Source organism: Eretmochelys imbricata, chromosome 4 (genome assembly GCF_965152235.1).
Source record: "Eretmochelys imbricata isolate rEreImb1 chromosome 4, rEreImb1.hap1, whole genome shotgun sequence".
Classification (NCBI taxonomy): Eukaryota; Metazoa; Chordata; order Testudines; family Cheloniidae; genus Eretmochelys; species Eretmochelys imbricata.
In genome coordinates, this window is record NC_135575.1 from 44005389 (window position 1) to 44023594 (window position 18206).

Sequence of the window (18206 nt, forward strand, 5' to 3'; positions counted from 1 at the left end):
CTGAGGAGAGAAGACCAGGCAGTCTGAGAACTGGGACTGAACTCTGAGAGCTTGTCAGAGAAGTAACCTGTTGCTGTCTGGAAGTTAGGAGTAGCAGCGGCAGCAAATGGACACAGGACCACGGCCTGCAAGCAGGATGCCTGGGATACCTTCGTGTGTGAGCAGCAGGAGAACAGCATAAGGAGTCCCAAAGGATGTTACTTGTATATCCCTGCATAGGACTACGTGAGGTGAGCTAGAAAATGAGCACCCACCAAGAAGCTAGTGTCTGTGGAGCCTAGTGCTTGGAGTAGCTGCAATACTTTTGTCTGAGCTTTTAATACATGGAACGTGCTACCAGACATCTAGATGGAACTAGTGTACACTAGCACCCTTAGTGAACACCTGCAGAGAGGTCAGTTACAATACTTTAACCCACAAAGGTACACGACATTACAAGCAAATAGCTGCCAGTTGATCCCATTGACCATATTATTACAGATCTACACAATAAGCTGCATCACAGGAATGATGAGATACTTTGCACGAGAATTATTTATGGTATAACTGATAGATCAGATCAAGGTTACTGTGAAAAATGGACTTGACTTTTCAAAGAACATTGTTACAGGACCAGTAAAAACAGCTCCAAAATGAGTGTTAAGAGCAGCAGTAAATCTGATTACAAATTCATTCTAAGGCATAGAAACAGAATACAAGAGTATTAAACAAGTCACAGAGACCAGATTTGTTTGCAGTGACTGTTGAGGCAATCATAACATGCTGTAAAGAAGACCAGCACAAGAGTGTAATGCCATGCAGTCAGTAAAAACAACCGTTTTGCAAAAATAGATCATTTATCACAAACTCCAAAAGCGTATAAAAGCAAAACACATGCATGAAAATGCAGCTTGTAGACAAAACTCAAATGATGATCCAGAAATAGTTCACTGCTGGATTTCTTAATACATTTACCGAGCAAGATTCTGCAACAGATTGGGTTTGACACTGGAAATAAGTGAGCAAAAAGTGAATTTCAAAACAAATACTGGAGCCAAGTGCAACATAATCATAGTAAACATAAGCAAAAAGCTCAATGACTACATAATGATAAAGTGAAAATATTAGGTCATTTCACATGACTTCTAATGAGCCCACAATACCGTGATGTAGAGTTTGAAATATTGGAGCATGAAGTTCCTCCCACATATTACCTTTTTGTAACCTTTACAGTCGTCAGCTTCCTGGGGTCAAGAAATGTGAACCACTCTTTCCAGCATTCCAGTGTCACACATTTATTAAATGCATCAGCAGTGTGAGCTTCCCCACAATGCCTTGCCAGTATACTTTGTTAACCCCATATGAGTTCTTTAAGCTATAAGAGGGCAGTTCACTCCCAATGCCCAGTCAGCTCAGATGTCTTTGAGCCTGCTAGCTATGGTGATTGTTGTGGATTCATCTGATTTGCTTTACTTTTATCGCTGGAAACATTCTAAAGAGACGGGTAGATGACAGGCATCAGAATTTGCTGTGTGCTTTACTATGGGTGAGACTAGATAATTCAAACAGGATAGTCAGCTATCAAAACTTGCTACCTCACTTAACAATGGAGAAAATTCTGACAATAATGTAGCGCCAGTTAGAATCTGCAGCCCATTGTTACAGGGGGTGTACCCTAAAAAAAAAAAAAAAAAAGTAATAAGCACATTGGATCTGAACATCAAAGACATTGTGGTTGATATGGAATGTGGTTGATATAATGACATTGATATAATGGCAACATGGCATCTATTAAAATTTGGAAGATTTCTATCATCACTGTGCACTGTAACATTTTTCATTCTTGTAGGGAGGGAGTGGCTCTCAGTGGTGGCATTCTAATTTTAATGTAGGAGTGAAATTGGATAACACACACACAGGAGGAAGAGAGAACGAAATAAATGAGAGACAGAGGACTGTGTATCAATGGGAATTTTGGTCCCAGTTGGAATCTCCCATTTCTTGTGTGGTCTGTTTCGCTCATGTTTCGTATTCTTTTACTCTTTTGTAGTCATATATGCCTCTCTCTCCCCTCCTCCTCTTCCTTCCATTGTTTTCTCTTATCTCCATCTTTTCCATTCTCCTCTTCACTACAGATTTTGTATGTATCATTTAACATTGTTGATGAACATAAGCTATCAGGTAGGAAACTCTGATAGGTCGAACTGCCTGAGAGCTGGGTGGCTGCATTTTTGAATGAGCACCAGAAAACAGAAAAAACGGGGATAGTTTTCCACTCCATGCATCTGATGAAGTGGCTTTTAGCCCACGAAAGCAGCATGAGTTGACTAATAAAATTGTTAGTCTCGGAGGTGCCACAAATACTCCTCGTTGGTTTTGCTGATACAGACTAACACGGCTACCCCTTGAAACCAGAAAACAGAAACAGTGCCACGTAGTGACAGAAATACAGTACTACAGTTACTATTATTTGGGAATTTGTTAGTCTCTAAGGTGCCACAAGTGCTCCTTGTTGTTTTTGCTGATACAGACTTAACATGGCTACCACTCTGAAAACAGAAACCGTGCCATGTAGTGACGGAAATACAGTACTACAGTTACTATTCAAATGAATGGAGAACTGTTTGTAGAAGTATTGTCCTTTATTATATACTCCGTTTTTTAATTTCCTCTTTGATTTTATTCTTCATTGCTTTGTGTTTCCAGATGCTTCCCTCCTACCAGATGGATTTGGAATATATTGACTTTAATGGTGCGTTTGTTTATTTATTAAAGAAGGGGAAACATTAGAAAGGTGGAGTGGGCAGATTGTCTAATGTGAAGTGGAGGGGGCACAATAATGGTCCTGAATTCCTTGAAGGACAGTTCAGGCTAGGACTGTAAGGATAACAGATGAGCAGTCTCTGAAATGTTGGGGAAAGTACAGGTCAGAGGTAGTGAATATAGCGACTTGTGTGTCATGATCCAAATCACCTTGTAGATTGCACTGGAAATAGAGAACCATTTGATTTGAATGATATAAGAAATGCATGACTAGCTAGCCTTTTACTGTTGTTACTAGGCTGCATACTATCTCATATGGCCCTTTGGCAGCAATGTCAGGAATAGAACTCAGAGCTTCTCCAGAAACAATGGTGCCAATCATTTGAGCTAAAGGAGAATTCCCATTTGTTGTTAATAGTATGGGGCCCATGACACCCAGCTGCTCAGCTCTGATTCCATCCTATAATCAAGACAAGATAATCACTTACACTGGTCTCTGCCTTGTCTCCTTACAATGAAGCAGCATGAGTTTACAATTCATGGCCTCTGTGTGTGTTATAACCCACAATACTTATGCAGCTGTAGGCATTCTCAACTACACCAACTACCCCATCCACCTCTTACAGAGGAACTTGGAAGAAGCTCTGCAATAGGAATGTCACATACTTTCCCTTCACCTAGGGCCTCCTACCACAGATTCTTCCACAGAGAGTAGGCCATCAGGTCAAATGTCAGCAAGGGTACTGCCCTGACATTGATGCTATCCGCACAGTTCTGACGCTAACAGTTATTAATTAGTGCTGGATTGGCTGCCTGTGCAACCATAGAAAGTGTTGTACTATCATGCTGTACATTAATGGTGGGGTTGAGGGTTGGTCACTGAGCAATTTTGAAAACCATCTTACTCTTTGGCAATTTAGTTTTTATTATTATTTTAATTTTGAAAATTTGCAGAGATTCAAAAAGAGGGACAAATTTAGATATGGACATTCTCCAGCCAGATATAATCATCACTTTTACCATAAATGTTAAACTAAAAAAGGTGTTTGAAATCCCAGACCATTTGGACAATACATGTGTGGTCTTAAAGGGACAGTGTCTAGAAGAGGATCGTATTTTTGAAATGAGCTTATCTATGTGACCAATAACATTAGATTATTTAAAAATCTAATCTACTTTTCACCATTTAATGCTGGCTGTTTATTTTTTTACACTTTATTTAGCATGAGCATTGAAACTAGACTGGTCTTTTTTACTTTTTGGTTCTTTTACAACATTGGGGATTCTGGCATGGTAAACGAATAAGTTTAAAAACATTTTTTTTGTTAAAGTATCATTCTTTGGTTCTGTTAGTTTGAAAATCAGTTGAGCTTCAGTTTTCCAAAGATATGTGACTGCTGATATCTGCCAGTTGGCGCAGAGTAATTTTCAGTGAATTATGACGGTGCTTCACCTTGGTGGAAAGTAGGGAGTTATGTGGGGAGGGGAAAACACCTTGAGGACTTTTTTTTTCCCCCTCTGAGATGAGGGTAGATGGATCAATACTCATTTGTAAACTTGTGTAAAGAGAGAACTTTTTAATAAGATGATTATCCATCTCTGTTCTCCCATTGACTTCAGAACCACTGTGCCATAAAGAGATTTACTGGTTGCAGTATGGCTCCGCTGAGCTATCTCTCTATCTTGCCTTCACCACCATGCCTCCCACTGGCTTCTTTGTTAAAGGGCACTTAAAATATACATTATACTGTGGAATTTTCCAACAGGTCTCAGAAACAGTAGCATAAAAATTCTGAGGTTCTGAGGTTGATGGCCTATGCTACATCTTAAGGTTTGTAACAAAACAGTTTCTAGTCTTATTAGTACCATTCAGCACATTCAAACTTTGTGGCAAGTGTTGGCTAATTAATAATCTTGAGTTTTTCTCTTGACTGCATTAATTATGATGACATGATGTTTTGTTAATACCATAAAAAACCTATAGTTTAGTAATTTAGGGAAATTGCTTGTTGACATCTACAGCAGCATTAAGCATACTTCAAACTCCAATATGGAATCAGTTCTTAGCTGATGAAAGCGTTATTGCAGGGATCATCAGATAGCACTGTTACACACTTTTGTAAGTTCTTTTTCTTAGTGCATGAGGCAGATTTTAGTCTTGGAGCAAATACTGTGGTGATGTTTTTCTGAGGCAGTTTCTTTGGGGGAGATGTGGCAAGCAGCAAGAGAGTTTGCTGTCTGCTTTATCTCTAACTAGATTCTATTCTTGGGGCAGAATTGCTCCCTGGGAAAACAGGCATTGACCTCTGAAATATGGGATTGCCTGCATGGTATGTGTGACCACCTCTGTTCCAGTACTGATTATATATAGTAAATAAACAAGTTGCACTAGGAACGTGCCTGAACTTCATGTCACTGATTTCTTCTCTGAAAAGCTCATCTGCAAAGTTAAGACTTCTGCTATTACTTGGCAGATGTGTGATTGGGGGAAATGGGGCTAGGGGACAAGAACAATAAACGTAAGTACACAATACTGTTCATTTCTATGGCACCATCTGTGTGAGGATTGCCATTTGACCATGGTAAAGGAAGAGTCACACTCCTGCATGACTGATCAAGAATGTTTATTAGAATAAAGAAAACAGTGTTAAGCTTAAAGCAATGTTGTTCACTGTAGAGCTTCTGCCAAGATTCTTTCACCACCCCCTCCTGCCTGGTTTCCTGCAGTTTTAAAGAAGCATTCCACATCTTTTCACAAGGATCTGAATGCTGTTATAATTAAGCCTAAAAACACCCCTATGAAGTAGGTGATTGAAAAACAAAAGAGGAATTACTGCAACTGCCACTGGAGTGGAATTTACAGCCACTTGACAGCACATAGTAAGACTATACAACAAGATAGGAATTGAATAAAAATGCTGTATCCATGTGATGTGCAAGGGCATAAGGGATAGCCCAGTAATTATCTGTGTTGCGGTTTGGCCAGGGGCAATATATTAATTTTCCAGAAGCTTACCAAATGCACTAGGTCAAGATCTCAGTTTACATTCCATCCAAACAATGGCACTTGTCGCCACCGAGTGCTTTCTGTCACTGCACTGAAGACTTGGTTTAGCTCTGACTCACAGGGAAGAGTGTCATCTACTAAACAGCTAACACCACTTCCTGCAGCACCTAGTGTACAGTAGATGCTCTTCCCTCCATGTACTGACTTTAGGCCTACCCTGTGCAACTTGCAAAAAAAAAAAAAAAAAAAAAAGGTTCAGTCAGGGCTTTAAACTACGAGTTGCTATTAGAGGGAAAGCAAGAGCCTGAAAAGTCCATAATATGAAATTTCAAAGTTGCTGTATTGGAATTTCTATTATCTTCATGCTTGGTGTAAAGTAATATTGCTCTGAATCCCTATAAAAGAACTCCATATGCTATTGACGTTTCTAACTACCATCCGTAGTTTCCAACGTACAAATAGCTTTTTGCCCGTACACCATTTATATGACCAGTTCAGTTATTATGACTGTGATAATACTCAGTGTGTCTAGCTTTTCACTATCCTGAGGCAAGCGATTTTAGGTTTGGTAATTTGCAATTTCCATCTCTTGTAACTGCAACTGTAGTAGTGGCTATAGAAATGAGATGATTTTAGTGCTCTTTGAGTGCTCTGAAGTAGTATTTCAAACTGTAGAACCGGTGGACACCCAGGTGTCCAAAGCAGGACTAGATTTTTTCCAGTGCTTTGTCCAATCCAATTTTAGTCTTGTTGCTAAAGACTTGTGCATAAAAATGATCTTCTTATAATTCATTATTTTTGAAGGAGACAGGGAGGGACAGGTGGTGGAAGAAAATTCCTATTTGGAGGGAGGTGAGAAATGGAATAGAGAAGGAAGGAAGTACCAAAGGTGTGGGTAGTGGTGGAACAGGGTGAGGAAAAAAATTTTCCAAAGGGGCCAAGGGACAGGGAGATGGAGGGTAGAAATTTCCATGGGTGTGGGAGGGGAGGGAAAATTCTCAAAATAGATGAGAAGACGTCAAGGGGGAAATGCACAAAGTGTTGGGGGAAGAGGGGAAATGCCAAAAGGGAGGCAGGGCAAGGATGCGGGAGAAAGGGAACATTCATAAAATGAGGGAAGATGAGGGGCAGAACCTGGTCATATAGGAAAAAATGCATAGAAGGGTCTGTTAATTGACAGATTGCATTTACTTTAAAAATAATGTTTATACATGCCTTTAGTTTTGCACAATTTGTCTCTTGCCAGTTAGCCTTTTCCCAGCCCAGGAACTCTAACTGAATGGATAATTTGTATAGCTGTTTAAAAAAAAAAAAAAAGAAAGAAAAGAAATCCATGTAAAATTTCGATTCTCTGTGAAGTACTCATTTTCCTCTATAGGTCGGGTTCCCTGGTTGGGCTACGATCTCCCATGGTGCATTTTGATTACCTCTCTCGAGGTGGGGAACAGAATATCATGGGAAATGCAGTCTGACCAGAGAGCTTGACTTTCTGGCAACCTGACCCATTGATAAGATTGGGAACACGAGGCAACCGAGAAACAGCTTCAAGGAGGCGTCACAGCAACATTTCCAAATAAACAATTTCCTGTGAAGGCAACATTTTTCAGAAAAGGTCTCTGCCCTTCTGCACCAAATTTTTTTTGTTTTGTCAAAAACAAGTGCCCTAAAATCAAAATATTTCAGTTTTTAATGGAAATATTTTGGGTTTGGGATGTTTGGAAAGTAAATATTTTCCACAACAAGAAGACCCTTTTATGAAAAATTTCACTCCGACGTTTTTCACCGGCCTTGCTAATGCTGCACTCCTGTATTAGAGAGAGGTAGTGAATCATGACTGGGTTTTTTGGGCTCCTCTTTGTCTTTCCAACAGAAACCAGTTCCATTTGTCATCCCCCTCCCACTTTTAAAAACCAGCAGGGATGCCATCTGTTTCGTGCTAGAATATCTATGATATAAAAGATCGTATGCACTACACTTCTGAAACAGGCTTTGTCAAGGGAAATAACTACAGAGATAGAGGTGGGAGTAAGAGTACATAGGGACTTCTAGTAGACTTCATTGCAGATGTACTTGCTTTTGACCAGATCTGAATATAAGAATGGCTTTTTGGTTACAAAGTGCATAGTACTTGAGGGTAGGTATTCTCTTCCGAAAAATACATGCATAAGTTTTTACCTGAAATGTTAGCAGATATGACAGGGCTGCCAAAACTATGAATGCCACACCTGATACCTGAGATTTGGAGGTCTGTGGTAAAGAGATTGGACCGGGACTTGGAAGACCTGGTTTCATTTTCTGCCTCTGCTCCAGCCTTCATGTGTGGCTTTGGGAAAGCCTCTGCATTACTCTGTGACTCTGTTCCCCATCTGCAAAATGCGGGATAATAGTACCTCCCTTATGGGGGGGCAGGAAGTATTGTTTGTGAGGTCCTCAGGTACTGTGGTGACGGGGCATAGAAGACCTGGATAGACGAGAATATTCTCTAATTAAAATTATTTTCTAACATTCTTTCATATCGCTGTCATCAGGGCTGTTCCTAGGGGGCTGCGGGGCCTGGGACGGAAGTGATGAATCAGTCACTTCCAGGACGACCACTCACTTCTGGGACTGACTGTGCCAGGGGGGAGACTGGGGGAGGTGGTGCCTCCCCAAAACAGCCAGGCGTGGACCCTCCCACACTACCCCTCAGGGCCCCACTCCGGCAGTGCAGCTGGGATCCAGGGGGCTGGGGCCATGCCTTCCCGGGGCTGGGGCCATGCCTTCCCAGGGCTGGGGAATCTGCAGTGGTGCCCCCACGTGCTCTCCCTGTTGATGCTCAGGGGCTGGGAGGCTTCAGTGATGCCATGCCACCCATGCGCATCAGCAATTGCACTGGCCCGCAGGGCTCCCCAAAGCACAGGGCCCGGAGCAGTTGCCCCAATTCGCCATACCCTAGCGACAGGTCTGGCTGTCATTCATCCCCATTTTCAGCCTGGCACCACTAAGATTCTATACTGGCAACTGTTATCCTGTTAATCACAGAGGACTATCTTCAGGGCCCATCAACCCTGCTTTTTGATTAGCCAGAGAGGCTGTAAGTGAATATGAGGCCCTCCATGTTTGTCTTTCCTGGTAAGAGATGAGTCCTCTGCCTTCTCACTACTCCCGCAAAAGAGGAATCTTAAATGCATGCTGAAAATAGAAATATAATTAGCAACTTTGTAACTTTTTGGATTAGGACATTTCTCTTCAGTAATAAGAAAAGGAGTACTTGTGGCACCTTAGAGACTAAAATTTATTTGAGCATAAACTTTCGTGAGCTACAGCTCACTTCATCAGATGCATGCAGTGGAAAATACAGTGGGGAGATTTTATATACACAGAGAACATGAAACAATGGGTGTTACCGTACACCCTGTAATGAGTGATCAGGTAAGGTGAGCTACTACCAACAGGAGAGAAAAAAAAAAAACATTTGTAGTGATAATCAAGGTGGGCCATTTCCAGCACTTGACAAGAACATGTGAGGAACAATGCGGGGGGAGGGGAATAAACAAGGGGAAATAGTTTTACTTTGTGTAATGACACATCCACTCCCAGTCTTTATTCAAGCCTAATGTAATGGTGTCCAGTCTGCAAATTAATTCCAATTCAGCAGTCTTCTCGTTGGAGTCTGTTTTTGAAGTTTTTTTGTTGAAGAATTGCAACTTTTAGGTCTGTAATTGAGTGACCAGAGAGACTGAAGTGTTCTCCAAGTGGTTTTTGAATGTTATAATTCCTGACGTCTGATTTGTGTCCATTTATTCTTTTACATGGTTCGTAAACGTGAAAATGAGGAAAGAAATGTATTTCTACGGGCACTTTTCAATAAAATCTCCTTTCACAACATTTTTACCTGGAAGTACTGTAGTGGTGGGGTTTTTTTTTTGTTAGTTTGTTGTTTGTTTGTTTGTGAAAAGCTGATCTTTATTTTCCAGAAATGTAATTTTCAATTACCTTTGGCCACAACTGTCCTGGGTTTTGTGATTGTACATCGCCATCTGGTGGTGCAAATACAGAACTATTTTTTTACTACACTATATTGTTTACTTTCCTCCCAATTGGAAAGGATGAATGTAAAAATAGAATTGCTTAGTGGTCTATATGAAAGGCCCGATGTGTAAATATCACATGTTCTTCTGAATCTCCCCTCCTCTCCAATGAATGTTTTGTGTCATGTCCCCTTTGTTAATGCAAATCCTTACCTGACACTTCACCACTTCTTATGGGATTCTGTCTTTTTATGTGACAGGATTCAGAGGGGTAGCCGTGTTAGTCTGTATCAGTACAAACAATGAGGAGTACCCTTCTGGTTCTGTCAATCTGTTCTTCACTTCCCCAGAAGTCACCTACTACAGGACAGGCCCAAAAAAGAAAGTAACAGAACGCCACTAGCCGTCACCTTCAGCCCCAACTAAAACCTCTCCAGTGCATCATCAAGGATCTACAACCCATCCTGAAGGACGACCCATTGCTCTCCCAGATCTTGGGAGACAGGCCAGTCCTCGCTTACAGACAGTCGCCCAACCTGAAGCAAATACTCACCAGCAACTACATACTACACAACAGAAACACTAACCCAGGAACCAATCCCTGTAACAAACCCGTTGCCAACTCTGTCCCCATATCTATTCAAGTGACACCATCAGAGGACCTAACCACATCAGCCATACCATCAGGGGCTTATTCACTGGCACATCTACCAATGTGATATATGCCATCATGTGCCAGCAATGCCCCTCTGCCATGTACATTAGCCAAACCGGACAGTCTCTATGCAAAAGAATAAATGGACACAAATCAGACATCAAGAATTGTAACATTCAAAAATCAGTAGAAGAGCACTTCAATTTCCCTGGACACTCAATAACAGACTTAAAAGTCACCATTCTTCAACAAAAAAAACTTCAAAAACAGACTTTCAATGAGAAACTGCAGAACTGGAATTAATTTGCAAACTTGACACCATCAAATTAGGCCTGAATAAAGACTGGGAGTGGCTGGATCACTACAAAAAATAATTTTCCCTCTGTTGATACTCACACCTTCTTGTCAACTGCTAGGAATGGGCCACATATGCCTTGATTGAATTGGCCTCGTTAGCACTACAAAAAGTAATTTTCCCTCTGTTGATATTCACCCCTTCTTGACAACTGTTGGGAATGGCCATATCCACCCTAATTGAATTGGCCTTGTTAGCACTGACCCCCCACTTGATAAGGCAGCTCCTATCTTTTCATGTGCTGTATATTTATACCTGCCTACTGTATTTTCCACTCCATGCATCTGATGAAGTGGGCTATTGCCCACAAAAGCTTATGCCCAAATAAATTTGTTTAGTCTCTAATGTGCCACAAGGACTCCTCATTGTCTCTTTATATTAGCTGTCTTCTGATCCTTTCAGGCACATAAGGGAGAAATGAAATGGCTTTTCAGTTACAGTACAGTGCTCCAGGAGATCATCATCTGTTGTGGTAAATATGTTATGCAAACCCAGGTCCCATCAGCATGTTTCTTGTGGTCGTCTGGTGGTCCCGTCAGTCTTTGTAGTATTTGCAATCACTAGTTAAAATTAACTTGTTTCTGCCTTTATGGTTGTAGAGAGAGTCTTCTGAATGTGACCAAATGCAGTTCTATCTGGAGAGAGACTGAGTGAGACATGGGTCAACTTCATTCTAGTGTGAATTTTCCCTAATAAATCTAAGAGCAATGTATACATTTGAGCTAAATGAGGAAATCAATATTGAAGCCTGATGATACCATCATAACATCATGTTTGCTAATCATTTTACCTCCGTTTTAGCAGAAATATCCAGTTTCTATACAGTTTTTATACAATATGGTGTTTGGATATCTAGAAAACAGAAAGGAAAATGGAGAAAGCCATGGGCTAACTATCGGAATGAAGGAAAAGAGGGCAAATGAGCGGGAAAATGGAGGAGGAGAATGAGAGAAAGAGAGAGAGAAAAGAGAAAGGGGACAACAAGAGGTGGAAGAAGTGGAGAATTAAGAATGGGCAAGGAGAATGGAAGTGCAAGGATGCAGAGAGGGAAGTTGAAGAATGGAAGGAGAGAGAGAAGCAGAGTAAAGAGGAAAAAAGTGATGGGGAAACCGGAAAAATGTCTGAGAAAGTAAGTAGGAAATGGACAGAAATGGGAAATAGACATGAATGTAGTTATTAACATGAATTTAATTAGCTTAATTTACTCGACATAGGTCTTTTGAGGTAAACAAATTGACACACAGTGTCTGTAAATGTTTATACAAATTAGTCTCAACCCTTAGACTGTGGACAAATTGCCAGAGCAGTCCTTTATTGCCCCAGAAGTTATGCACCACTGTGCTATAGACATTACAAATGTAAGAAGGGCCTGGCACTTGCCATAAAGTGATTTGCTAGTGCTTAACTTGTGGTGACCTCCTTGAACAGACTGTAGGAGAAGAGCCAATAGAGACAGCCCTGACAAACTAAGCAGCATAGTTGTGGTTACTTTCTCAGACTGTTGCAATGTTGCAGCAACTTGGCAACCAACTTTAGCCCTTTTTTGTGGGGGGAGAAGAAAGCGATCAAAACTAACAGAATCATAGAAATATAGGGCTGGAAGGGAACTGAAGAAGTCATCAAGTCTTCACTGAAGCAGGACCAAATGAATCTAAACCATCCCTGAATCTGGCAGATGTTTATCCAACCTGTTCTTTAAAACCTCCAATGATGGGGATTTCACAAACTCCCTTTGAAGTGTATTCCGGAGGTTACCTACCCTTATGGTTAGAAATATTTTTTGCTAATACCTAACCTAAATCTCCCTTGCTGCAGATTAAGCCCATTACTTCTTGTTTTACCTTCAGTGGACATGGAGAACAATTGATCACAGTCATCTTTATAACAGCCCTTTACTGTTATCAGGTCTCCCCGAGTCTTCTTTTCTCAAGACTAAACATGCCCAGTTCTTTTAACCTTTCCTCATAGATCAGGTTTCTAAACCTTTTATCATTTTTGTTGCTCTCCTTTTAATCTCTGTGTGCCCAGAATTTCAGGATGTTCAGACCCCATGGTTTTGGGTGGGGATAAACATTTCTTTTCAATTCTGCCAGTGTGACAGTTGCTTCTTATTTATCCTCATCACAAATTAGTAGTCCAACCACACAGCACATTTTCCCCTTTAAAAAGGAAGTTATACTCTTAAAATGTAAATTTCATGGCATATAAGTGGCTGCTACTTTTAACCTTTTAAAGTTATTCTTTCATTTGTTGCTGGGTATTGCCAAACTCCTGATGGTGCCTGTCCCCATTAACTATCTTGATGGCGGGAGACGATTGGTCTGTCAAGGAGAGATGTGGGCTGCTGTTGCCTGAAGCATTGATTGAAGGTGGATGCAGGTGACAGTGGTTTGAAATAAAGGAGTCTTCCGTTAAAACAATGAGAATGCCACTTTGATTCATTATTTGCATTAGAATTAGGGAGAGTAAAGTCAGGCATTGCTATAAATAATGGTATGACTAAAATGTTGCAGTGAGCCTTCTTTAAGAATTCTTGCGTATCACAATCCTGAATAATCAACAGACCAAAGAAATAACATATTTTGGATGCAGGAAATCAAAGAATTGGCAAAAACAAAATTTGGATGTTCTGAAACGCCGCCTTGTGTCTGTTTAAAAACTCACTGCAGGACTGCTCACATACATCAGATACATTTATGTTTGTGAACAGATATTTTCTTGATTGCTATTTAATCTGAAGTATAAGATCACATGATGGATTGTATAAGAGTTACTTTGGCACCTTTAAAAATGATCAAGTATACATCATGGCTCAAAATGCTGTCCCGTCAAATGTGAGAACAAAGTTGCGCTAAGACTGTGCCTTAGAACCCTGCTAAACGACATCATAGATTTTAAGGTCAGAAAGGTCCACTGTGATCATCTAGTCCAGGGGTCGGCAACCTTTCAGCAGTGGTGTGCCAAGTCTTCATTTATTCACTCTAATTTAAGGTTTTTGTGTGCCAGTAATACATTTTAACGTTTTTAGAAGGTTTCTCTCTATAATATATAACTAAACTATTGTTGTATGTAAAGTAAATAAGGTTCTTAAAATGTTTAAGAAGCTTCATTTAAAATTAAATTAAAATGCAGATCTTATCAGTTTAGTGTGATCCTTGGTCTTGTTTTTCCTTGCTGAGTTTTCCTATGTCTGGCACGTATTTGGATACTTTAAGCTGCACACAGGCTTCTGAGTGATCAGTTCTTAACCGGCTCCGAGAGGGACAGAGCACAGATTTCATGTGTGAAAATACCTGTTCACACAGGTATGTGGATCCAAATGCTGAAAGCATTGCAAACGCAATTTTCTTCAAACCGTTAAATTTTACTGGCAGGGACGTCCAGCAAGTCAGAATAGAGGCCCCATGATCTCTCTCGGTAGCTTCAAGTGCACTCCACAGATCTCTAAACTTTGACGCCCACAATTCTGAGCTTTTTAACTGAATGAGCTGCATTTCGAAATCTTCAACACCCATCCACAGAAATACAGATAAATCCAAGTTGCTTTTGTTGAACTTTTCAGGTTTAATTAGAAAAGAAAGCATTGGGCCAAATTGCTGGAAATCTTGAAATCTGTCAGAAAATTCTAATTCCAGTTCTTGCATGTAAATTCCAATCCCATTGACACTGACAGTACAATGTGTCGATAGCTCTTTTATGTGTTGGAAGTAGCAGAAAGTCAAAGTTTGAATATCCCGAGAAAAAAACTGCTGGTTTTACAACAAATGCCTTCCAGGCTTCATAAAGATCCAGAACCGTTTGCCCTGCACCCTGGAGATGGAGATTGAGTTTGTTTAGGTGAGCGGTGATGTCAATTAGAAACATGACCTTACACAGCCATTTGTCATCATCCAACAAAAAGGCCTTGATTGCACCAAAACAGTTTACAAAGCGCACCAAAACTTTGCCACAACTTAGCCACCAAATGTTGCTGTGAAGTGAAATGAACAGACATCTAACTTTGCTTTCTTAGGAACTGACATTTTGTCAAATGTACCCCTCAACTTACAGTGGGGAAAAAAATTGCGACAGATGGTATGCACAACGTCAAACGCAATGTGCTGTTCCACGTGACGTGATAGTGATGTAAGCAGCAAATCAGGACTTAAAAATATCCCAGTACAGTGGCACTGGAATAATTTTTAAGGTGGGGTGCTGAGCTGTACCATCTCTTGCCCCTGTCTGCACCCCTCACTGCCCTAAGCTGGGGCCAGTGGGCCACAGCTGGGGGCGGCTGCAGAGCCCCGGGCTAGCGGCTGGGACCCCAGGATGGCAGCAGAGAGCCTGGGACCAGTGACTGGGACCCGGGGCTGGCAGCGAACTGAGCAGGGGGCTGGCAGATGGGACCCCGGCTGGCAGGGAGCCGGAGGATGGGACCCCGGGTGGCAGCAGAGCTCCCAGGACTGGTGGCCATGACCTGGACAGTGTGAGTGCCACTCAAAATCATCTTGTGTGCCGCCTTTGGCATGTGTGCCATAGGTTGCTGATCCCTTATCTACTCTGATAACACAGGCCATAGAACTTCCCCATAATTATTCCTGTTTAAACTATAGCATATATTTTTTAAAAATCCAATCTTGATTTAATAGTTGCCAGTGATGGAGAATCCACCATGACCTTTTGTAAGTTGTTCCAATGAATAATTAACCTCACTGTTAAATTATCTCTTATTTCTGGTCTGAATTTGTCCATATTCAACTTCTAGCCATTGGATTATGTTATACTTTCCTCTGCTAGATTGAAAAGCCCATTATCAAATATTTGTTTCCCATGTAGGTACTTATAAATTGTGATTGTCACCCCTGAATCTTCTCTTTGTTAAGATAAGTAGATTGAGCTCCTTAAGTCTACTGCTATAAGGCATGTTTTCTAATTCTTCAATCATTCTTCTGACTCTTCTCTGAACCCTCTCCAATTTATCAACATAGCCCAGATAAAATCTTTTTTCTGGTATCAGGAGTTTAGGATGGGCTACTAAATTTTACCAGGTGAGAGTATTTTGCTGTCTGTATGTTTCAACTATTTCTCTTCTACCATCGGCGTGGGTGAACTGATGTTGATCTCAAAGTATGACAGTTTGAAAATGGAACTTAGGCTTCAAAGTCATTCAGGCATTTTTGAAAATGCCATCCCTAGTCTCATCCTACCCATATTTTCCAGGGAGGGCTCTTGGAGCATAGGGGTCTTTTGGGCCAACCCTGTTTTGCCACCAGCACTACAGGGATATGAGTTGTATAATGCAGGGCTATTCTTGGCTGGTTGCTTCTGGATGCAAAATAACAAGGTAACATTTATGCTGCAACACAAAATCACAGCTCTGTGTATACTGGAAAAACACTCTTCATTTCAACTGATCTGAATATGGTGATTAACCGATACAGTTCACTCATCCCTAATTGTAGAGGCCCAGATTCAGCAAAGTACTTAAGTACATGTCAACCTTTTAAGCACATGAGTAGTTCCAATGACTATGAATGTGATGAGACAACTCATGTGTTTAAAGTTAGGCATATGCTTAAGTACCTTGCTGAATTGGAGCAGAGTGGAGTAAGGACTGTTTTTTCCTCTGAATCTGGATCGTGTCTAGCACATTTTGGGTACCACCACAATGTAAATTGTAAATAATAAGTCTTATTTTTTGCTTAGATATAAGTGATATAGGTTCTTCGCTTTTGTGCCGAATATACCCTATTATAGCTCCAGAATCTTGTATCTTCTCTTATTTCAAAACCAAATTATCAATGAGAACTTCCACTAAGGCCTTTTGACAGATGGTATAGTGTTTGCAGTAAGATCATTAGTTTCTGGTGTAGCAGTGTATTTAATGTGCAGTTATACCCTGGAAAGTGGCTGGCATTATGGTGTCCATGGTTACTGTCTTTCATTGATTTCCATATTCAGTGTGGTCCCAAACAAAAAGCCTTTAGCCAAATGTTCCTGAATAAGTAGATTCAGAATTTAAATTAGGATCCAGATCAAAATTTCACAGCTGGGCCCAACTCTATAATTGACCAAGTCTAAAAATCAGATTTGAGCGCTCCAAACTTTTGGGAGGTCAAAATCTGGATCTGAATTTTCCAGTTTAGCCCAATCTATATTCCATAGCATAATCTTTCAGTTAGCATGTAAAAAGATTTTTTTCCCCTCAATTTACCTTGCAATCTGCAGGTTGGGCTGTATTCTTTCTGACTTTGACATGACCAATGATAATTGTACTGCAACTGGGACTTAATTAACAATCCTGTGAATGTGTGAGATCCAGAAAAGAACTCGGCACATTTTCTTAGCTATGTTGGCTCTTCTGTGATAACAGAAGGAAAAAGTAATGAACATTTATTTTTGCCACGTAGCAGATAAGACTTAACACATATAGGGCGTGTATAGACTTAACACGTATAGATCTGTTAAGTGATAAGATTCCATTTCTACACGTGCCCATTCCTGAGTATAACTAAACTTTCAATTTCCACTATTGTGAAAATCTTTGGCATTTTTTCTTTATGAATTGCAGCCCATTGTTTGATTCCACCCCCCCCCCCCCTTCATGTGTACCATCCCTTCCTAGGATTGATACTGTGTAACTGATCACAATATGACTTTTGGAGTCCAGAAATGAAGCAATGTTATTTCAAGATACCTTGAGTAATAGTTCACCATGAGTCTCCTGCTGCTTGTGAAGAAGCCTGCAGCCAGAATTTACTGTTGTCAGGTGATGCATGATGGGGTGGACTGCGCCTTGAGGCCCCTTGCTGGAGGCCTTGCAGCCCTGCCACACCCCGTTCCCAAACAGGGCAGTGGAGAGGATTCTCCAAGCTGCCTAGAATGGCTGTGTGGGATGCAGCCAAACAGAAAGGGCTGCAGGAAGCAGCCAATCAGGTCCCAGCAGGCTAGTATAAAAGGAGCTGCAGGACCACAGTGAATGCAATTTCTTGCTGGAGCTGGTGGAATGTGGATGGTGTGCCTGGCTAGCTGAGGGAGCTACAGGACCTCGGACAGAGCAGTGCTGGTAGAGACTGGGGGAAGTGAGAAGGAATTCACCGCTGGCTGCTGGGAATCAATCAGGACAAGGCTCTGAGGTAAGGGTGAAGAATGTGCTGAGGCCATGGAAAAGTGGCCCAGGGGATTGTAGCAGTGATGCAGTCTATTTAAAGGAATGTGGTGGATGGCTGCTATGTATAGGGTCCCTGACTGGGATCTGGAGTAGGAGGCAGGCCTGGATCTCTCCCCTCCCCGTTAGCCACTGAGCAAGTGGCCTGGTCTTTTGATGTACTGCAGAAGAGGAAACCGAACTCTTTTAGCAGGAGAGCTGGGGCCAGAAAGGCCTTGGCTTCAGGGAGGGAGCCCTGGGCCACCAATCTATAGCAGAGCAGGGACAACTTGAGAGAATCCAGATGGGGC

At 41.2% G+C, this 18206-nt stretch overlaps 1 long non-coding RNA gene across 1 annotated transcript in view; it reads left to right on the top strand.

The window, feature by feature from the left end:
* The window catches only part of LOC144263534 (uncharacterized), a 130849-nt gene that overhangs the window by 52605 nt on the left and 60038 nt on the right, over positions 1 to 18206 (top strand). Inside the window, exon 3 of the long non-coding RNA XR_013345830.1 lies at positions 2686 to 2731. This is a non-coding gene — a long non-coding RNA (uncharacterized LOC144263534). The remainder of the gene's footprint in view (positions 1 to 2685; positions 2732 to 18206) is intronic.